Source organism: Astatotilapia calliptera, chromosome 17 (genome assembly GCF_964374335.1).
Source record: "Astatotilapia calliptera chromosome 17, fAstCal68.1, whole genome shotgun sequence".
NCBI classification, from domain to species: Eukaryota; Metazoa; Chordata; class Actinopteri; order Cichliformes; family Cichlidae; genus Astatotilapia; species Astatotilapia calliptera.
The window spans coordinates 1,622,759-1,642,390 of NC_137438.1; the positions used below are offsets into that span (position 1 = coordinate 1,622,759).

The 19,632-nt window shown below is 44.1% G+C and overlaps 1 long non-coding RNA gene and 1 pseudogene across 1 annotated transcript; both read right to left on the reverse strand.

Moving 5' to 3' along the window:
* Window positions 1–1,219: 1,219 nt before the first annotated feature.
* LOC145421500 (uncharacterized) lies at window positions 1,220–2,633 on the reverse strand. The gene is made up of 2 exons (XR_013902878.1): window positions 2,363–2,633; window positions 1,220–1,739 (listed from the first exon to the last, which is right to left on the reverse strand). It is a non-coding gene; the product is annotated as an uncharacterized LOC145421500 (long non-coding RNA).
* Window positions 2,634–14,245: 11,612 nt separating this feature from the next.
* LOC145421430 (zinc finger protein 277-like) lies at window positions 14,246–18,587 on the reverse strand (annotated as a pseudogene).
* Window positions 18,588–19,632: the final 1,045 nt, after the last annotated feature.

Consider the following 19,632-nt stretch of genomic DNA (forward strand, 5'->3'; position numbering starts at 1 on the left):
TCTGCATTCTCTTGACTGAGTCGTGCGTTTCTTTGCTTGAGTTTTGTGTCTTCTTGCCGGAGTTGTGTGTTTTCTTGCCAGAGTTTTGTGTGTTCTTCACTGAGTTTTATATTATCTTGCCAGAGTTGTGTGTTTACTTGCCGGTATTGTGTGTTTACTTGCCAGAGTCCTGCGCTCTCTTGCCTGCATTGTGTAAATTCTTGATTCAATTCTGTGACAGCTCTGTCTTCTCTTCTGCGTTGTGTGTTCGCTTGTCTGAGTTGTCTGTTCTGTTGCCTGAGTTCTTCGTTCTGTTCCCTGAGTTGTCTGTTCTGTTGCCCGAGTTCTGCGTTACCTTCAATGACGTCTGTGATTTGTCTCTTAATGCTACATAGAGCTTCAACTGCCGTATACTGCAGCAAGTCTGACTGATCTCTGCTTCCAGATGGATTATTCGACGTTCCCTGTGACATTTCTTTGGAGGTTTAAAGCTCAAAAAAGTTAAATCTCTGAATGATTTAAATGCAAAGGTCAGCTTTGTCTAAGGTCAGCTTTGTCTAAAACAACTGGCTCTTTCTGATGTAAACTGTTAAACGACCTCCTCTATTTATAGACTTGGTGGGTGTGGCAGAGAATGTGATGTCCCTGTGACATCACGATGATCCTTTGATCTTCTCAAAGGATCATTGTGATGTCACCGTGACGTCACAATGATCGTTCGAGAAGATCAAAGGATCAAAGGAGCGCTGTGGATCATTCTGAGCATGCTCAGATCAATGAATGGTCATTGTGACGTCATTGCTAATTATTTGGCATTATTGCAGCAAACCAGCCCATGAAATGGATGAAACATCGTGACTGAGTTCCAGCGCTACACGAGGGACCTGCTTCAAACATACCACCATGCCAATCAGATTACTTCTTCCATGTGAGGGTGAAGAGGTGACCCTTCTGGATAAGATGGTGAAGGTTTGCTGCGTTTGGTGAACAGTGTGATAATAAAACCAGGGAAAATGAAACCTGCTCCTGTTAAATATTCTTTAGTTTTTTGCTGTATAAATAGCTGTATTTTTTCAAAAGACACAGTAAATAAAGTAATGTTAGTAGTGGGTGATATCATGTAAACACTGTCATGATTTTGTGTAAACATTTTGTCATTTGTAAACTATAAATGACATCATCATTGTAACTGATGTGATGTTCTATGAAGTGGTTTTAATTTTAAAAAAAGAGGCAAAAATTACTTTGTTTCTTTATTCAACTTTTGAACAGCGGGACTCAGTCAGTACATATTCAGTAAATGCAAATTATTTACACGGCAGTGCACTACAGGCATAAATCTAGACCCCTAGATAAAACATGATGGCATTATAGCAGTGACGACTCCTCCACAGTAGCAGGTGGGGTTTTTCTTTTTTGAGGACGGCTCCTTTTACCTGTCACTACAGATGGTCTGTGAATGTTTTGATCAAGAGCCTTTTTTGGGCAGCTGAAGAGGAGAAGTCTATCTTATGGCCAACCTCTGGCTGTATCTTGGTCACATTACCCAGCAAAACCCAGTATGGAGGTTCATCTGTAACAGTCCTTGTGCCACGGATCAACACTGTTGCTTCTACTTTAAACAGAAGAGCAGTGACGTGGGTCCAGGTCTCTGCGACTCCGGCCATGCAGGTGCAGCGGGCGGCTTCAACCTTCCCTGTGATGCTCACAGTGACCCATGGCTGCAATGCTGGTTCATTCAGTCTTTGAGAGTGCAGGACCTGAAACACACACAGACAAAGTTCATTTAAAGACAAGAACTATGAGCCAAGGCCGACACAGATGTGTTTAATCTACTTTATCATAAATGTAACAAAGTGTTTAGAAAGTTAGCACATACATGTCATTTTTCATTTCTTTATGTGTCCATCGCTGCAGGTTATAGTGTAAACCTGCCTGTTCTCTGTCAGAAACCTGCCTGCAGAAAATGAACCTAAAGTATGTAATGCAAGGATGCCATCACTGTAGAGATGGAGAAAGCATAAAGTGACAATTATGAGTCACTTAATATGATAAGGAGATTCTGCAGGTCATTAATCAATGTATAAAACTAAAATAAAATGTATTTTTAGTGACTCAAGATACAAATATTGACGCAAGATGTATAATTAGAATTATTTATAATAAACATTAATAAATCATTGCAATTTCTTTAACCATAAAGAGTAACTAAATCCTTCAGGACAGTGTCTCATCAATGCACTGAACTCACTATGTTATCCCTCTAACAGCCTCCACATGTTCTCACTGTAATTTCCCCTCATGAATGAATTTATGCTGCACTAATGTGAATGTTCGGATGGAAATCAAACGCATTTCACTCGCAGTACTCGAGCTGACTTACCTTTGTTTGAATGACGACTTGTACGCGCTGACTCCACAGATAAGGTACGAGAATATGTCAGGCTACGTCAATAGCGGTTGGTCTTCAGGGTTTTTACTCCACGGCCGTATTTCATACGGGTCCACATTTCCAATGCAGGCTATTTTCTGCAAGTACCGCCGCTTCGCCTCTGAACGAAATCGGTCTCTATGCAGTCCGTTCTCTTTTGAGCTGCTTTTAAGCATCTTGTAATCGTCGTTCCAACATTTGGAGCCAGAGTCTGCGCAGTAGTGACTTGAGGTGGAGCGACTGTGTAACACTCCCGCCCACACACCCGCTGGACGTGACCGCAAACACGCCCCCTACACTTTTTACGTAGCACCTGTGGCTCGAGTTTTTTGCTGGTTTCCCGCGACTGACGACTCGTTTAATTAAGGTAAAAATACAACCATGTCACTGTTATAAGAAAAGACACACAGCTTATCGTCTTATAGTTCTAAAATCGCTCTGTTGTTAATTCGTTTGCTAGATTAGCCGCTAGCATGCGCGCTGTGTTGGAGGCTTGTTGCTAGCTAGTTAGCGATGCTACACACTCTAATAGTCTGTGTTATTGAAGGATTCAGCCCTCCTTATGGTTTTTTTTATCCATTTTTAGACAGCGATGAGATCATCTGCACACTCTACACATGCCCAGAGTTACTGTTAATATCAGAAATATAATGCTGTCCTCTGGTTTTATACATTTTAAACATTTGGTTAAAATCTCAATGTTTTATACATTCATTGGTGCAGACCCTGAATTGGGACACAGCCTAGTGGTGCCGAGCTGGCGCACCGAGCAGTTCCTGTTACCTGCTGTGTGTCTGTTTTTACAGGTAAGCTGGGTTCCAAATAATACATATGTGATAGACAACAGTAGCAATCGAAAAGCTAGAGAGCCAATTCACGAGTTTAAGGGTTGATAACATGAATCACCACCAGCTGTTGCTAAAAGCACCTTTATGATCTGAGCATGCGCAGAATGATCCACAGCGCTCCTTTGATCTTCTCGAACGATCATTGTGACGTCACGGTGACATAACAATGATCCTTTGAGAACATCAAAGGAGCATTGTGATGTCACAGGGACATCACGTTCTCTGCACACCCACCAAGTCTATAAATAGAGGAGGTCGTTAACAGTTTACATCAGAAAGAGCCAGTTGTTTTAGACAAAGCTGACCTTAGACAAAGCTGACCTTTGCATTTAAATCATTCAGAGATTTAACTTTTTTGAGCTTTAAACCTCCAAAGAAATGTCACAGGGAACGTCGAATAATCCATCTGGAAGCAGAGATCAGTCAGACCCAGTGCAGCGTACGGCAGTTGAAATTCTACAAATTGTTGTTAGTCAAAACTTAGACATCGCTGCATTAAACACACGCCTCACGGAAGAAAACAGACATCACAGGCAAGAGATCATTCAAATCAATCAAGAAAACGCACAAGTCAATCGAGAAAACATAGAACTTGGGCAAGTGATCACACGCCTCACGGAAGAAAACAGACATCACAGCCAAGAGATCATTCAACTCAATAGAGACAACGCACAAGTCACTCGAGAAAACATAGAACTTGGGCAAGTGATCACACGCCTCACGGAAGAAAACAGACATCACAGCCAAGAGATCATTCAAATCAATCAAGAAAGCGCACAAGTCACTCGAGAAAACATAGAACTTGGGCAAGTGATCACACGCCTCACGGAAGAAAACAGACATCACAGGCAAGAGATCATTCAACTCAATAGAGACAACGCACAAGTCACTCGAGAATACATGGAACTTGGGCAAGTGATCACACGCCTCAGGCAACAGAACGAAGAACTGAGGCAAGAGAGAAGACGACTCTGTGAAGAGATCAGACAACTCAGGGAAAGGAACGAAGAACTCACAAATGTCGGATGGTTCATTGTTCTTTCTGCAGCTGCTATCTGGGTCGCCTCTAGGTTTTTCGGCTGAAGCGAATGTCCCGCTCTGTGGGGTCATGATTATTGTCATGACCCCACAGAGCGGGGATGGCTTGCGTGTGCTTGCATGCACACGTCCCATCGACAATTGTGGACAGTTACCCTTTAAAAACAGTAATGATGTTTTCCAGCCACAGTCCACCTTCATCCTGGCGTTGTTCCCGCTGGTGCAGGGTCCGCTCCTCAGCAAAGGTTTCTCCGTTTGGTTCTGTCCAAGGCGTCCTCAGGTGACGCGTTGATGGTCTTAATGTCTTCCTTGATTTTGTCCATCCACCGTTTTTTCGGTCTGCCTCAAGGCCGGCGCCGTCTGGGTCGATCCTTAATAGTCGTTTTTGCTGAGTTCTCATCGCTTCGAATCACGTGTCCATACCACCTCAGGCGGGATTCGAGCATCTTTTAAACTCGAGCCACAGTCCACCGACCTGTGCTCTCCTTTATGTTTGATTTTATTTTGCCCCTCACCTCCCAACCAGTCATGGCAGAAGACCGCCCCTCCCTGAGCCTGGTTCTGCCAGAGGTTTCTTCCTGTTAAAAGGGAGTTTTTCCTCTCCACCGTTGCCAGAGTGCTTGCTCATAGGGGATCATTTGATTGTTGGGTTGAATTTTTGGATTTCATTTCATTGGCTTGAACTGAAAAACCTAAAAATTCAGCTGAGGGGTTCACATAGTGGAGAGCACTACATTTGTTAACTGCACTTTGTTTATTTGTGGATTTTGTAGTTCTTCCTACTACAAAAACTACAAATGAAAACAAGGCAGTTAGCAGCAAATGAAAATAAATAAAACACATTAAAAAAATCTGCTACTGCTCTGTGTGTTTACTTTAGTGAACAATTCAGGTGAGGGGTTCACATAGTGGAGAGCACTACATTTGTTATATATATTGTGTGTGTATATATATATATATAACAACTAAAATACAATATATTGTATTTTAGATTAGAATTGAGATGGATATATATCTGGTCAAAGAATATAACTAAATTTATATTTAACTTACAATAAATCACTAGTTGTTCAGTCCTAGCTGTCGTTATCAGTTACTGCCAGTTATTCCTCTGCTGCCCATGGTTTACAGTCCACATAAACAGGACTGAATCATCAGCAGAAGAAACAGAAAACAGGTCTCTTGCCACTGTTTGCTACTTTTGTAATTGCTGATAGGAATTTGTGACAGGTCGGAGGCACGACACGACCACGACTCAGCATTCTGTGGCATTTCCCTTTTATTCTCGTTAGCTGTACACACACTGATGGCTCAGCTTTCCAGCCAAACACATACCAACAACAAACACACAACAGGCCCTAGTTCATTTAAATGAGAGTACGTTTTGCTCTAATGAGTTTGCATTCAGTGTTTAAAATTCAAACTGTTAACATAAAATGTTATTGTTAATAAATTGTTATTGTTTACCTTTTTGTCTTGTATTGTTGATGTGTATGAAGTATATGTATATCTGTATGTTGCCCTGTCTTAGTTTGTCTTGTCCCGTGTTCCCACTCGTGGCCCGCACCTTGTCGTGGTGAGTGGGCTTTCAACTAAGATGGGCTGTCCTTCTGTTGTCATATGTTGAAAAGAAAGCAAAATGCTACTTTTTACTACTCGGATCAAATGTATTCATGTTTAAATACTGTGGGTAATGTAATCTAAAGAAGTAGTCAGGGTGTGGTCCTTCTCAAATTTCCTTCATCCGAGTTTTTGTGCTCGTCTGTCTGCCTCTGTTCTAGGTTCACAGGACATGCAGATGAGATGCTTCTCTTGGGTTTCATATATAAGCAACACACGTCCTGGTTTATGTCACAGTCTTTGGTAAGTTTTACAGTCCAAATTTATTGACTGGTGTTAAGGTTCAAATATTAAGGAGGGATATAGGAGGAAATCCAAATAACAACACTGGTCCGGCCGGAGTAGTCAAAACGATGATTTTAATGAACACGCGCAGCGTGGGGAGATGTACACCGCATAACATCAGCTGTAGATCTCCGCCCAAAAAACTACACAGGAAAGGTTTTATGGCATCAGGGCATGTTTACTGACGCCCCCTCATGCCTCAAGCAGATACAATACATGCATACGTCAAATCAAAACCACAATGACTTTTAACACAGTTTGAAAGAACATGGTCTCCGTCTCCACGGCAGGTGCATCCTGTCGCTGCCCGACGCCCGTTTATCGTCTTGGAACATCAGCAGCGGTTCTGCAACAAACTGTTCTTTTGCAAACTCAATTTCGCAGCGACAGGCATAACATGATTAAACTTTTACCTACAAATGAGTCTATCTACTTATGTGTGTCAACCTGACATGCACTCAGTTTCACCTCTCCCCTCACCAGCTAAACCTTGTAACCTTTTCCCCAGACAGAAGGCCAGCACAACTGAAACTATATGTGTAATATATTGAATAAATGTTTTAATCAAATGATACTACTTAAAACTTAATAAAAGAATATAAAAGATAATAATGAATAACCTGGTTATTCAAGTAGCATCATCCAACACCACTCCTCAAAATAGCAACCAAAATGCACACTTTACAGAGGAAACAAAGACACTTTAGAAGTATACTTCCTGACTTATTCTCAGTCAACTGTTACCAAGCAAACTCAAACACAGCAGGTTGCTGAATACACTCAGGTCTCTGCTCAGCTACTATTCTTGCTGTAAGACTAACCTTCTAAGCTCCACGTCACTCACACTCTGCATATAAACATTCAAGATTATAAAAAGCATTTAAGATTATAGATCCAACTCAACAGTTTAAAGTGGTTATCACTGCTCCTGTACTAAAGGCTAATTAATTGGGTGCCAATATGTTTAAACCTCTGAATGCACTATCAATACTTGTAGATTATGTTATTAATGCCATGGTAATATGAACAATAGCAGTAAAATAATTTCTCTGAGATCAGTGTCACTGAGCTCGAGCGCTGCTCCACCAGCTACAGGTTTAATATCAGATCAACAACAGTAGAAAAACAGAGACAGAGACTACCAGACAAAAAGAAGAATAGGAAATCCAACATCATCCAACAGGCTCTTTAAAATAGTTCCTCTGTACAGTATTTACACACACACACTGAGGAGGAGGAGCCTGTCACTCAGTCAGTACAATGAAGCAGTCTGAATACTGCCCTCTGATTGGCTGGCACTCCTTCATCCAGTGTTCTCTTTATTTCAGGTGAAGCTGAGACGCATCCAGGTAACGGTGTGATGTCATCCGGAGCTGAGCCCGTCCTTCCGAAAGAGGTCAGAGGTCACCTAGTCGTCCCTGCAGGTACGTCACTGTGAGCTCTGCCCACTTGCATCCCAGCAGCACCTGTTGGCCAACGGGACCGCCCAGAACCAGCAAAACCCAACGGGACCAGGATCCGGTCCAGCGAGGGTCGGAGCAGTTGGCTGGACGTCCAGGCAGAGATATCAAACATACACAGAACACCACTGAACTGATGTCACGGAAACAGAAACGCTTCTTCACGTGATCCAGTCACATGACTTGGAGAGGCGTAGAGGCTGGCCAATCAGGTGTACCTGTGGAAAGTGAGAGGAGATCACGGGTCAGAAGATTTTACCAGGGAATGGCTTGAAATTAAAACAAAGAAGAAGAAGGAGGTGATGATGATGATGAGGAGGCTGATCTCCTGTTCAGTAACACTCTGTTTCTTTACACTGAGATTCACTGCTCTGACCAGTAGGTGGAGCTGCTGCACTGAGACACCTGAAGCAGGGCAGGTGAATTTCAGTACAGGTGGAGAGGAGCGGCACAGAAGTCCAAGCATGTTCATGGATGTGATGAGCACCTGCGCATTACTCACATAACTGCTTTTTATTAATCGTGAGCTTTTGGTGCGTTAAAAAAAAAGGAGGAATTTGTGAAATTCATTGTTATTTGATTAATTACTAAAGAGACTTATATTGTTAATTTGGGGTGGCTGTAGCTCAGGAAGTGCAGCGGGTCATCTTCTGACTGGAAGGTTGGTGGTTTGATCCTGGCTCCCCCCAGTCTGCGTGCCAAATATATTTAAAAAAATAAATCAGCATTTCAAATAGATGGCATGTCCATCATGTCATTAACTGCCACTGAGGTCTCAATCTGAAGACGGCTCCTAAAAATCACAAACAGAGGAGAGAATAATTCAAATCAGTTTGTTAAGAAGTTTATGCCTCAAACCATAAGTCCTTAGTTTCTCTGATTTCCTGTTAATTATATGACATTCAGCACATTTTGTTACACAATTCTAGTAAGCTGATAATTGGCAAGGAGGAATTAGTGTGTCTGTGAAGTTTCTCAGTCCACCAGGTCATCGTAGTCTAAGGAGCTTGGAAAGAAAAGCATCTGGACTTCTTTAAGTGTCTTGAAGACGTTTCACGTCTCGTCCGAGAAGCTTCTTCAGTTCTAAGATCAAATGGTGGAGAGTCCCAGACTTATAAGCCATGTGGGAGAGGTGAAACATCTTCAAGAAACTTAAAGAAGTCCAGAGGCTTAGATTAATTAGTATGGTACTGACAAAATTTGATCAGCCCTGCACAAAACAAGACTTAACTTGTCCTTTATCTTAAAACGCTTTATATTTAGTTAAATCTAACATTAAAAAGTAACCAGTATTGGGCCAAACCTTGACCCTGCCCTCTGTTGGGATTCAGAGATTCTTTTATTGCTACCATATAATCTGCCTTATGAAGAATGTATTAATAACATGTTTCACAGTATCATTTATCAGTAATATTTCCTACAGGGTTTATATTGCATTGAATATGTCTGTCATCACATTGACCTTTCTATTTTTACAGGTTGAGTTCATTCTATACACAATGCATAAATGTGCTTGGTTAGAGTTGATGTTCCATTCTAGAAGGTTTTAAGCTTCACTGGTGAGAGTGTCCAGATGATACATGCTGAGGGGAGATGAGAACATAGCAGGTTAATTGCATGCATGCTTACAATACACATATTAATCTAGTAGCAGGTCTGAGCGAAGGCCTAAGCGTCTTCTGCTTCAGTTTGAGACTGGCTGCAAAGTACTCTACTTAGTAATTAATGACGAGGGTCCATTATTAGATCTCAGAGATGCTAAGACCTGAAGTTATTACCTTAAAAGGCAAGTAATGTAGAAAGGAGAAGTTATATGTCGGTGTAAGGTTATATGTACGTGATGTACCCTTGTCTGCACGAATTGAACTTTTGCCCGTCTGTCACCATGTATTTTTGAACTGTATTGACGTAGGTGATATTTTGTCCTATAAAACCAGAACCCAATGTATTCTTGTCAGAGCAAAACAATCCGTATGCTGACGGTTGGTGGTTCTCCTGTGTTAATAAAACTCATCGTTTGATTGCACTTTTCCGGAGCCTCCGTCGTTTGTTGTCTGGTCTAAAGTTGATCGATCTCGCAACACCTCCTATATCCCTCCTTAATATTTGAACCTTAACACCAGTCAATAAATTTGGACTGTAAAACTTACCAAAGACTGTGACATAAACCAGGACGTGTGTTGCTTATATATGAAACCCAAGAGAAGCATCTCATCTGCATGTCCTGTGAACCTAGAACAGAGGCAGACAGACGAGCACAAAAACTCGGATGAAGGAAATTTGAGAAGGACCACACCCTGACTACTTCTTTAGATTACATTACCCACAGTATTTAAACATGAATACATTTGATCCGAGTAGTAAAAAGTAGCATTTTGCTTTCTTTTCAACATATGACAACAGAAGGACAGCCCATCTTAGTTGAAAGCCCACTCACCACGACAAGGTGCGGGCCACGAGTGGGAACACGGGACAAGACAAACTAAGACAGGGCAACATACAGATATACATATACTTCATACACATCAACAATACAAGACAAAAAGGTAAACAATAACAATTTATTAACAATAACATTTTATGTTAACAGTTTGAATTTTAAACACTGAATGCAAACTCATTAGAGCAAAACGTACTCTCATTTAAATGAACTAGGGCCTGTTGTGTGTTTGTTGTTGGTATGTGTTTGGCTGGAAAGCTGAGCCATCAGTGTGTGTACAGCTAACGAGAATAAAAGGGAAATGCCACAGAATGCTGAGTCGTGGTCGTGTCGTGCCTCCGACCTGTCACAAATTCCTATCAGCAATTACAAAAGTAGCAAACAGTGGCAAGAGACCTGTTTTCTGTTTCTTCTGCTGATGATTCAGTCCTGTTTATGTGGACTGTAAACCATGGGCAGCAGAGGAATAACTGGCAGTAACTGATAACGACAGCTAGGACTGAACAACTAGTGATTTATTGTAAGTTAAATATAAATTTAGTTATATTCTTTGACCAGATATATATCCATCTCAATTCTAATCTAAAATACAATATATTGTATTTTAGTTGTTATATATATATATATACACACACAATATATATAACAAATGTAGTGCTCTCCACTATGTGAACCCCTCACCTGAATTGTTCACTAAAGTAAACACACAGAGCAGTAGCAGATTTTTTTAATGTGTTTTATTTATTTTCATTTGCTGCTAACTGCCTTGTTTTCATTTGTAGTTTTTGTAGTAGGAAGAACTACAAAATCCACAAATAAACAAAGTGCAGTTAACAAATGTAGTGCTCTCCACTATGTGAACCCCTCAGCTGAATTTTTAGGTTTTTCAGTTCAAGCCAATGAAATGAAATCCAAAAATTCAACCCAACAATCAAATGATCCCCTATGAGCAAGCACTCTGGCAACGGTGGAGAGGAAAAACTCCCTTTTAACAGGAAGAAACCTCTGGCAGAACCAGGCTCAGGGAGGGGCGGTCTTCTGCCATGACTGGTTGGGAGGTGAGGGGCAAAATAAAATCAAACATAAAGGAGAGCACAGGTCGGTGGACTGTGGCTCGAGTTTAAAAGATGCTCGAATCCCGCCTGAGGTGGTATGGACACGTGATTCGAAGCGATGAGAACTCAGCAAAAACGACTATTAAGGATCGACCCAGACGGCGCCGGCCTCGAGGCAGACCGAAAAAACGGTGGATGGACAAAATCAAGGAAGACATTAAGACCATCAACGCGTCACCTGAGGACGCCTTGGACAGAACCAAACGGAGAAACCTTTGCTGAGGAGCGGACCCTGCACCAGCGGGAACAACGCCAGGATGAAGGTGGACTGTGGCTGGAAAACATCATTACTGTTTTTAAAGGGTAACTGGTCCACAATTGTCGATGGGACGTGTGCATGCAAGCACACGCAAGCCATCCCCGCTCTGTGGGGTCATGACAATAATCATGACCCCACAGAGCGGGACATTCGCTTCAGCCGAAAAACCTAGAGGCGACCCAGATAGCAGCTGCAGAAAGAACAATGAACCATCCGACATTTGTGAGTTCTTCGTTCCTTTCCCTGAGTTGTCTGATCTCTTCACAGAGTCGTCTTCTCTCTTGCCTCAGTTCTTCGTTCTGTTGCCTGAGGCGTGTGATCACTTGCCCAAGTTCCATGTATTCTCGAGTGACTTGTGCGTTGTCTCTATTGAGTTGAATGATCTCTTGCCTGTGATGTCTGTTTTCTTCCGTGAGGCGTGTGATCACTTGCCCAAGTTCTATGTTTTCTCGAGTGACTTGTGCGCTTTCTTGATTGATTTGAATGATCTCTTGGCTGTGATGTCTGTTTTCTTCCGTGAGGCGTGTGATCACTTGCCCAAGTTCTATGTTTTCTCGAGTGACTTGTGCGTTGTCTCTATTGAGTTGAATGATCTCTTGGCTGTGATGTCTGTTTTCTTCCGTGAGGCGTGTGATCACTTGCCCAAGTTCTATGTTTTCTCGATTGACTTGTGCGCTTTCTTGATTGATTTGAATGATCTCTTGCCTGTGATGTCTGTTTTCTTCCGTGAGGCGTGTGTTTAATGCAGCGATGTCTAAGTTTTGACTAACAACAATTTGTAGAATTTCAACTGCCGTACGCTGCACTGGGTCTGACTGATCTCTGCTTCCAGATGGATTATTCGACGTTCCCTGTGACATTTCTTTGGAGGTTTAAAGCTCAAAAAAGTTAAATCTCTGAATGATTTAAATGCAAAGGTCAGCTTTGTCTAAGGTCAGCTTTGTCTAAAACAACTGGCTCTTTCTGATGTAAACTGTTAACGACCTCCTCTATTTATAGACTTGGTGGGTGTGGCAGAGAATGTGATGTCCCTGTGACATCACGATGATCCTTTGATCTTCTCAAAGGATCATTGTGATGTCACCGTGACGTCACAATGATCGTTCGAGAAGATCAAAGGATCAAAGGAGCGCTGTGGATCATTCTGAGCATGCTCAGATCAATGAACGGTCATTGTGACGTCATTGTGACGTCACGGCGACATCACATTCTCTGCTACACTCACTAAGTCCTTAAATAGAGGAGGTCCTTTAACAGTTTAGACAAAGCTGACCTTTGCATTTAAATCATTCAGAGATTTAACTTTTTTGACACTTTTGAGCTTTAAACCTTTAAAGAAATGTCACAGGGAAACGGTGATCAGTCAGATCGACTGCAGCGTACGACAGAGGAACTCAGGGAAGAACACATACAACTCAGTGAAACGTGCATAGAATTCAGTCAATATATCGGACAAGTCAGTGGAGAAAACACACAACTCAGTGAAAACTACATACAACTCTATCAAGAAAACGCACAACTCGGGCAAGGAAACGCACAATTGAGGCAAGAGATGGCAGAACTCAGACAAACTGTGGAAAATCTTCAGCGCCCAGCGGTACATGAACAAGAGACAACAGAAAGAGAATCGCCTGGTTCGTGGGGTCTAAACCTACTTAAAGTAGGTTTAACTGCTGCCGGATGTGTCATTGCTCTTCCTGCAGCTTTCTGGGTCGCCTCTAAGATTTTCGGCTGAAGCGAATGTCCCGCTCTGTGGGGTCGTGATTATTGTCATCATGTACTCATATATGTAAGCATTGAGCCAAATGTAATAATTCTAACATATTAAACAAACAATATTTGTCTCTTATGTATAATACATCTGTAGATACACTGTCACAGATACTTGTCTTTGAGTGAAGATTTAAGGTGATAGGAAATATAAATAACTGCAACTTGAATCTCTGACCCAGAGTTCAAGCTCACTGCTGTAATATATATATATATATATCATAATAATCTGACAATACATATAATATTGGCCATATTATATTTACATTACCACAGTGAGATGACTTCAGTCTCATGAACAACATCAGCTAATTGTTATTTACTAGCTAATCTTAAATGACTGTTCAGCACAGAAATGAAGCCCAACAATCATGTTTACAGTCCTTTGGTCTCAGATGAACAAAATATGTTCTCCTTCATTTCTGTCACACAAAGCTGTATGACACGTTTCTCGCGGTTAGTATCATGGTTGCTAGGCAACCTGAACAGCGCGACGAAGGCTAGACCGTCCCATTTCACAAGCCTCTCACTTCCGCACTTCTCGTACTTATAGTACGCGCCGTACGTAGTACGCGTGCGGTCGCTGGATTGGGACACAGCCTGGGCCTGCCAGAGTCAGAAATGAGGATAAAACAGGAAGTTTGACAGCAGTGAGTTCCTGCAGCGACCTCTCGTTTCTCTCCTCAGTGCTGCATGTTCGTGAACGTGAGCCCGGACGCGAAGGAAACTCTGCTGCAGTTCGGCTCCACCATACGGCAGGTGTCGCTCGGCAACGCGACGCAGAAAAACAACAGAAACGCCAAGTAGGACAGATGTTTCAGGCACGAGAAGTCCCTGGACTTTTTGAGGGGACAACAATAATAATAACAATGTGCAGTAAAACATACACTCATTCTTTTCATTTATTAGGTTCCTGTGTCGTGTTGTTTGTGTTGGCAGTGAGTTGGAGGGCGGGGTGGGGTGGGCTGCTTTTAACCAGGTAATAATAATAATAATAATAATAATAATAATGGATACTTTATTGATCCCCATGGGGAAATTACTTGTTTTTCTCTGCATTTGACCCATTCACTCAGTGAAGCAGTGGGCAGCCCACTAAGCAGGCGCCCGGGGAGCAGTGTGTAGGGACGGTACCTTGCTCAGGGGTACCTCAGGGTAGCCGTTAAGTGGATTCGAACCGCCGACCTTCCGATCATGGGGCGACCACTTTACCTACTGAGCTATCCCTGCCACTTTGTGCTACATTTGTGTATGAAAAGTGCTTTATAAATAAAGGTTGATTGATTGTGCGTAGTGCCGACGCGGGACAGTTTCCAATTGTGTAGTGCTGTTGTTCCTAGTGTGACTCTGCAATGACAATAAAGAGTCTCTCGTCTTCTCTTGACGATGAGCTGCTCGTCCACCACAGCACTGAATCCAGCTCAGTTACAAGTTACAAAAGAAAATCATTTTTACTCGAGTACTGAAATTCATACTCAAGAAAACGCATGTTTCAGCTTCATTGCACGAGGCAGAGCAATTACGTTTCAGCGGACATCATGGCGTCCGCGTGTCCTGCTGTGGAGAGGACTCTTCTTTTAAACCTTCTTATCTCTACTAAGTAGAGACGTACAGGAAATAGTTGAGAGGGAAAGGGCCGGACTCAAACCCGTGCGGCTGCGTTCCAGCCATGTGGGATGTGGTCACCATGAGCTGAGCTCAGCCGACGTCAGAGACGACTTTGAGTCAAACGTATGACACGTGTCCGTCTGTGGTCCTAGCTGCTGCCTCCTCGCTCCTTCAGCAGCTGCTTGAGGACTCTCAGGTTAGAGATGTCCTCCGCGATGACCGGGATCTCCTCGCCGCGATGCTCCTCGCCACCGTCGCCTTCCTCGCTGTCAGAGAGCGTGCACAGGAGAGCGTCGTTCTCGTACGTGGGGAAGTAATACCTGCGGAGCGAGACGAAGTTTAGTGCTCAGGCTCAAATTAGTCCCAACTTAAAAAAGGACGCCATTTTCATCAGCTGATAAAAATACTCCAAATGAAGTGTAAACATCTGTGGCGTTGACCACGTTCATCAGCAGCTGGACGCCAGCTTTAAAGCCCGCGCTCTCATTGGTCAATTCTGCAGGCGCTTCGTTAAACCTACTGCGGCTGGTCCCAGGCGGACATCTCTGGCAGTTTCATCACGTGACCTTCAGCCGCGATGTGACGCAGGGCGTCCGCCCGGCAGTCGAACATCCGCGTGCAGCCGTAGCAGCGGCTCTGATGGATCTGCCGCCGGATGAAGTTCACCAGTTTGACCTGCTGGTAGAACTTGAGGTCTGAGGGAGGACAGAACATTAGAAACACTCAGAAGGAAGAAATAGAAGGAAACTGCGCTCGAATGACCACGGAGATTTCACTCACCGAGCTCGGTCTTAAGGAGGTCGAAGCCGTGAGCCTCCTGCAAAACAATCACGAAACAGAAAGACGTCAGGGTGACGCAACGCCGCGACGCTGGTTACAGACTTCATAAATAACAAAACCAGAAAGCAGAGAGAAACTTTTCTGCCTCTCAGGTAAACTCGTCACTCGTGAGCAGAAACTTAAGAGTCACGTTTGGGAAACTGGTTCTAACTTTAAACCATCAGAACGTTTAATCAACGACAAAATCTGACTGCAGTCGACGTCCAATCCTAGATTTGATTTATTGTTCACGAGTGTTAAGTCTAATTGTTGAATGTTGTCATTGTGTTTCTTAAATTTGTACGGTCTGAGTTCAACCTATAGGATCAAGACGTTCCTTTGTCTCTGACCTCTCCAGCCACTCTGTGCTGGGGGAGCTTTTATTGCAGATGCATCCTGACAGATCTGTTTCTTCTGTTGTAAGCTTCCTGCTTTTATGATCCTTTTGGTCAGCAGGAGGTCTCACACACACACACACACACACACACACTTGTTAAAGTTTTGACAATCATGTATTTATTTGGAACCTTTTCAAAATAAAAGGCTCTTCAGCTTCGGTCCATCTGTGTGTGAGGGCACTTTTTGAGTAAAATCCATGTTTTGTGCTTACGATGGATTCATGCGTTTGCAGAGACCTCAGGAAGCAGATCGTTTCCTGTTAGTGTGCACTGTCTCCGTTCTCCCAGAATGCTTTGCAGAATCGTTTCAGGGATGAAAAGCAGAAAACGATATTTTCCTTCTCTGAAACTTCTACGTTCCCGTACCTTCATATGCGCGTAGATCTGCTCCAACGTCTCCGATTGGTGATCACAGAACAGACACACTGCAGAGACCGGATGAGCCTGCCAGTCCGACCAATCACTGCGGACGATACGGAGATGAAACGAGCTGAAGACTGAAAGCATTCACACAGGATCAGAGGAGGAGTAGGAAGTGGACTTGATTTAAACTTTTGTATCCAGGCTGACGCAATAAATGAGAATATTCTCAGGAGGGACAACCCAAGGTTCAGTATCTGGGATCGAGCCGGGGATCAAACCTCCAACCTTTCGCTGCACCTCCTGATCCACAGCTACCCCGAGCTCACAGCACCTGGTTCAGCACCTGGTTAGCGCTGGAGATCAAGCGTGCTCAGACTGGTGATGTCGTGTTGGTTTAAAATAAACGTTACACCCAGTAACTGCACCATCTGGTGGTAAAAAACTGGTATTACATGCAAGTGCAGCCCGGCCCGGTTTTTGCCTTTAACACGACACAGAGCAGTGTGTATGACATGCATCAGGACACTTTAGTTAATGCCGTCCTCACAGAGCTACATGAGGATACTTACTCATCCTCATCATCCGCCAGCTCACGGTCATCTTCGCTTTGCAGCTCCTCCCACGTTTTTCCCAGTTCCTGACAGGACAGGAGGGACGCTTTAAAATCGGAACAATACATTCAGGTCGTGCGTTTGCTTCTACAGAACTGCTTCGTTTATCCTGACGTGGAAGCGTGTGGCGAGTGTGTCGCTGGGCTTTACCAGGTAGTTGATGACGTAGAAGCGGTCGTACTCGTGGTTTTTGGCGCTGATGCGGCGGTGAGCTTTTTTCCTTCAGCGTGGTTTTATCTCGAAACGTTTTCTCGCAGTACAGACACTGCAGACTGAAGCGAGGGGAGCAAAATGAAAAGGCGCGCGAAACAAAACTTAACGCTGTGAATAAAAAGCAAACCTGTCCAGTTTGTCCTGCAGCGTGTCGAGGAACTCGCTGCAGTAGACGATGTTGTCCGGCAGTCCGATGCTGAAGGAATGCTCTCTGGCCATGTGGTTCAGCAGAGACCACCTGGAAACAGCACGTGGAGCCATTTTTAATAAACAACAGAAAACATCAGCTGACATCATCACTGTTAGCACTGCGCTGCAGTCCTTTGGGCTTCGTCCAGAAGTTCCCATTTGGACAAGACTTCAAGATCCATGCAGCGTGCCCATAGTGGCAGACAGAGGGAAGCAGCCTCCCTCGCCATGGGCCGCTGCATGTCCAAATGTGAGGAGACCCGGAGCGGACGCGGGTTATGTCTCTCGGCGTCCTCCCACAAGGAGCTGGAGGTGGTGGCTGTGCAGAGGGAGGCCGAGCATCTGCGAACCAACACAGTGACTGAAAATGGATGGATGGAAGCTTAACTGGAGGTAAAGACACAGATCCACACAAGAACTGTGGTAAACACCAGTGAGAAGCCAGTCACACCTTCATGCCATTCATGAACCAGCACACACCTGCACAGGTCTGAGACCTGACCCTTAGCAGGAGAGGAAGAAGGATGAGGAGCTGCACTGGTCTCAGATCAGCTTCTTGGTTCAGGCTCAGACATGTCACTGAATGATGTTTATGGAATTATGCATCAAAGCAGCTTTTTGGGGGTTGGATCATAAGAGATGACTACAGGAAGCAAAGAAGCTTTTAGTCACATGATTTCAGGAAGCTCTACCTTCTGTCTGCTTTAATCTAACACACGTGAGGTTTCCAGGACTGATGGGAATCCTGCGGCGCTTTACCTGTTTCCCGTGAACTCTTCGCTGCAGAACATGCAGAGACGATGGAAGCTGCTGTCGTCTCGCTCCTTCGGCTGCTGCTCCAGGACCTCCTCCTGTGGGAGCACAGAAGAAGAGCTCAGAGGAATTCTTCAGAAAACTACCTCAGAGTGCTCAGATATTTAAAGTGCAGAGGTTACAACGACACAAAGCGTGTCAAATCATCACTCAAATCTGCAATTTTTCTGATTTTGCCTGATTTTCAGACTTTGCCTCAAAATAAAGTTTAAAAGAAACGAAACTTTCAGCAGCACAAGATTCACTCAGGATGCTCCGAGTCTCACGTCTCCTCACCAGTCGTTTCTGCTGCAGCTTCTCTCGGAGGACTCTGTCTTCTGGAAGGACGTCACACAGCAGGAAGTAGTCCTCCTGCTCCTCTGTCAGGTCAGCGAGGAAGAAGAGTTTTTAATGAGTCATTAATCAGAGCTGGAGGAAGTGTACGTGGTTCACTTTGAAAGGTCAGGTCCTCTGTGGGTTTGAGTGAACTCACCGACTGGGCCCGTGGAGTTGGTTTTGATGACGCTGCAGAAATCTGTGAGCGGCTGCTCGAGGAATCTGCCCTTCCAGTACAGCAAGTACCTGATGGAGGAAACTCCTCAGTAAAACCGACTCACAGCCAGGTTTACCGGCGCACAGAAACACTTCGTCACGGTTCATAAAGGCAGCACACTAACAGGCGTGGACATGCTGGACTTGTTGTATATATGTATACTTGTAAGGTAAGGGTTTCCCCCCATCACCCCAAATAATTACAGGAAGTCTTTGGTGAAATGATCGAGTTCCAAATGCTAAAAACATCCAAACGTGTTCCCGAGAGTTAAACGAGTGAGCCGGAGCATGTGTGGCTCGTACTTTGGGACGTCTGCCATGAGTTTGACGTCGGCGATGACAAGCTTGTGCTCCATCAGCAGGTGTCTGAGGAGGACGTCTTTCTGCGGCGGTGGGACGGACTCAGAGCAGAACAGGCAGACCAGCGGCTCGGAGCCGGGACATTGAACACCGGGAGGGCTGGAGGTGTCAGCCGGCTGCTCAGGGAAACACAGCGGCTCCAGAATGCTGTCCTTACCTGAGAAAGCAGAAGAGAGACTACACTTTATATACCCCACACACACTCTACTCCAGCTCCACTGGAACGGTTCGCAGCCGAGTGTGAAGCAGCGGGAATGAGGATCAGCACCTCCAAATCTGAGGCCATGGTTCTCAGACGGAAAAGGGTGGAGTGCCCACTCCGGGTCGGGGATGAGTTCCTGCCCCAAGTGGAGGAGTTCAAGTATCTCGGGGTCTTGTTCGCGAGTGATGGGAGAAGGGAGCCGGAGATCGACAGACGGATTGGGGCTGCAGCTGCAGTAATGCAGACTAGGGCTGCCACGATTAGTCGACTAGTCACGATT